This window comes from Kryptolebias marmoratus, linkage group LG24, assembly GCF_001649575.2.
Source record: "Kryptolebias marmoratus isolate JLee-2015 linkage group LG24, ASM164957v2, whole genome shotgun sequence".
NCBI classification, from domain to species: Eukaryota; Metazoa; Chordata; class Actinopteri; order Cyprinodontiformes; family Rivulidae; genus Kryptolebias; species Kryptolebias marmoratus.
In genome coordinates this window covers 21,892,184-21,895,645 of record NC_051453.1, presented here as the reverse complement: position 1 = coordinate 21,895,645, position 3,462 = coordinate 21,892,184, and the positions used below count along the sequence as shown (strand labels likewise).

The 3,462-nt window shown below is 38.7% G+C and overlaps 1 protein-coding gene across 2 annotated transcripts in view; it reads right to left on the bottom strand.

Moving 5' to 3' along the window:
- The window catches only part of ryk (receptor like tyrosine kinase), a 58,096-nt gene that overhangs the window by 26,691 nt on the left and 27,943 nt on the right, over positions 1-3,462 (bottom strand). The window lies entirely within an intron of this gene.

Genomic DNA, 3,462 nt, shown 5'->3' with positions numbered 1-3,462 from the left:
GGGGGCACATTTAAATAAAGTGAAGTAACAATACAAACAAATATTTCAACGTTTTAGTTTTCAGTAAACAGAAATCTTAAGAATTGCCTCAACACACTAAACTCAGGAAACCAAACAAGGTCGGCATTGTGTGTGATGTTTCATCTCATCCACTTTAATTGGCCTTAGAAAGTTGTCCTCTGGGCATTTGCTGCATCAAAGAGTCTAATGTGTGCTGAAATCCCCAATCCCGGCCTTGGGGCAGCACTACTGGTTCTTGAAAGAGTCTATCTAGCCAAGTTGGGTCTGACACTCACTGTCAGAATATCCAGTTCAAGGGGAAAAACAAACATATGCTCAGGCTTCACCGCATCAACATTGAGAAGGGTTAATATCTTACCAGTTGTAGATAGTTCTTTGAACAGCCTCAGTTTGGAGACAGAGTTTAGGTATAACAGTGGTGCCCAATCCTAATCCTGGAGGACCACTATCCTGCATGTTTTAGTTGTTTCTCTGCTCTGACACTTGATTTGAATGACTGAGTGAATCACAGGCTTCTGCAGAACATGAAGAGCAGAGAAACAACTAAAACATACAGGACAGTGGCCCTTTAGGACCAGGATTGGACACCACTTGTCAAACAGTACTGATGAGCTAACAGCTAGTTCGAAAGTGGATCTAAGTGGATTCCTGTTGTCTTAAAACAACTTAACTGTGAAACATCATAGAAGTTCATGCAAACACCAAGTTGTCAACCTTTTACAGCTATTCAGACTTTTCACAATGTGAGTTTATTGCATCCTTTGCTCAGCTCAAGTGTGAGCACAACAACAATCTGTTAGAAGGAAACATTTCTGAGCTAAACTAAATCATTATAACACCACTCTGAGCAAAACAATTCTACACAGACGAGAAAAGGTCATACTGACACAAACATTAACTCGACTGGAGCAGAGATCAGGCTGAAGCTTTTGACTGATTACTATGTGAAGATTTACTTTGAGCAATGATGACTGCTGTCTGGAGACAATTGCTCAGGCTGATTTGTTTGTGTCAGCAAAGTATGTTGTAATTCAATGTGATGCTGTATATACACCCAGGGCTTCCCCCAGAAATGAGGCTAAGCCCGGTGGTAGGTGGCCGTTCGCCAGCTGTTCGCCGGTTGATCGCCAGCTGACTGTGATTTAGTAAAAAAAGAATTAAAGTTGACAGAAAGTTAAAAATATGGCTATTTATTGGGTGATATTGTTAGATATTTGTGCCAAATATTTACACAACTACAGTTTTACAAAAAGGAACTTTTGAAATACTTTTTTAAACAAAAGTACAATTAAAATAAATACAAATTGTTTGCACCTAATTTGAATCATAATTTAAGTCACATTTACAAATAAATTAAATTACACATAAATGAAAAAGTGCAAACAAAGCACCAACACACGTCTCACTTCAAGGCCAATGAATAACAAAAGAGAACTCTGAAAAACAGAGAGAAGCTGTACTGTACTGTGCTTTTTGTGGTACAGGCTGCATGTTAGATCACTACAACAAAACAAAACATATCTAATGCTGAATTTAATAGCATCATTTTACTGGTAAACAAGGATAGGTAGATAAAGGTAGCGGTTTTGGGGGTGCGGGTGGAAAAAAGCGTGTAAAACATATTTATAATAAACAAACAGAGCTTAGCCTGGCGCCCCGCCAGGCTTATAATACACTGGGGGAAACCCTGTACACCTATTACTACCACTGAAGTTGCGACCCTCATGAGAGCAGTGAAGAAAGGCTGCTGCCATGGAGTGGATGACGTTATGGATGAGCATCTCCTTTACGTCCCCTCCTCTCCTCCACCTTCGCAAAACTCTTGGAGATGTTTATCCTGTACCACTCCAAGAATCATGAGATTACTGACCTTAAGTTTGGTTTTATAAAAGGTCTTAGAACTGATATTGCGGCCTCACTTGTGCCCCTGCCTACACCTGTTCTCTAGATGCCAAGGGCATTTTTGATTGCATTCCTCCCTCCATTTTTATTGGAATTTTACTGCAACACATATCAATTTCTTTGAAATTTACTTTTAAGGGCCTACTGATTTTCATTTTGTTCGCAGACAATCTGTGATTCCTGTTCTTGATTTTAATGATTTTCTCTATTTTAGAGGTCAATACATTTCTTCTATTCTAGTTTATCATCTTCATATAAACAAAACCTAATTTAATCAAACACTTTATGATGTACTGCCTTTTTCATGTTTTTGTTTAAAAATAATTGTGTTCATATGGCTGAGATGAAGGCTGAGTAAATTATAGTCTACCCACCACAAGCTCTGCAGCTGAAACCCCCTCTGATGGAACACAGCCTTTGAGTACCCACATATATGTTGTTGTTAATACTGCTAATCGGGGATATTTGTGTTTCTTCGTTTTAACTGGTACGGAGCATCAATGTGGAGGAGTGAGCGCAACATGGCAGTGAAGTTTTAGCTCACTCACCTTTTATCAACTTAATACATACCACCTTTTAAAAATAAAACTACAGTTGCAGAGACAGAATCAAACACACTTTAAGGTTTTTGTTGAGGGATAGGGGTCAGTTGTGTCGAAAAGAGAGCGCCCATTGGAAAAGCACTGTTGCAGATGGGAGATCACAATGCGTAATACCATTACCTTGACTGGTAATTCTTCACATTCTTAACTTTAAAACAAATCTTTGACTATTAAAAAAAAAAATCACTGTCCAACCCTACTTCTGGCAGGATATTTTTGTCAAAAACCATGTAATAACATTGACGGTAGTGCTGGACGATATAACGATACATATCGTGGGGACGATAGAAAAGTGTCTATTGTGATATATTATCTTCCATAGTCTGTTGTCATTTGTTACTGTTACGTTGTAACAAGTACATATATGTTGATGCACTAAAATGCAGCAGATGTCATTTGTGAAAGTTCAGTTAAATGTCACTTTGAAATAAAACTTGAAAACGGTAAGAAATGAGATTATTTTTTCATATTTTCCAGAGAATATGGGGTATATCGTGATATATATCATTATCGTGATATAAAATTATCCATATCGTGTTATAGGATTTTTTCCATATCGCCCAGCACTAATTGACGGTGATGTAAAGGTTTGTAAAAAAAAGCATTTGAATGAACTGCAATACCATTTTGAAGATTAGAGTTGTTTGAAGAAATCAAAACCTGCTTTGGAAGTGAGTCCACTTACACAAACCATCATTTTTATTGTAATTGGTATTGAGTTCTCTTTCAACATTCGTTTCGGTATCTCACTATGGGACACGCCCCCGCGCCTGTCCCCCAGAAGCTCTATTACATTACGCCAGTCCTTACTGGCCGACAGAAGTGACGTCAGCTCCAGGAGGAGGGCTTCCTCCCAGCATAAATGCCTGACGTCATGCAAGTGATCTTCAGTCTAACACCTCTTCTCGCTCCCAGAAGCGACTCTCAGACGGCAAGT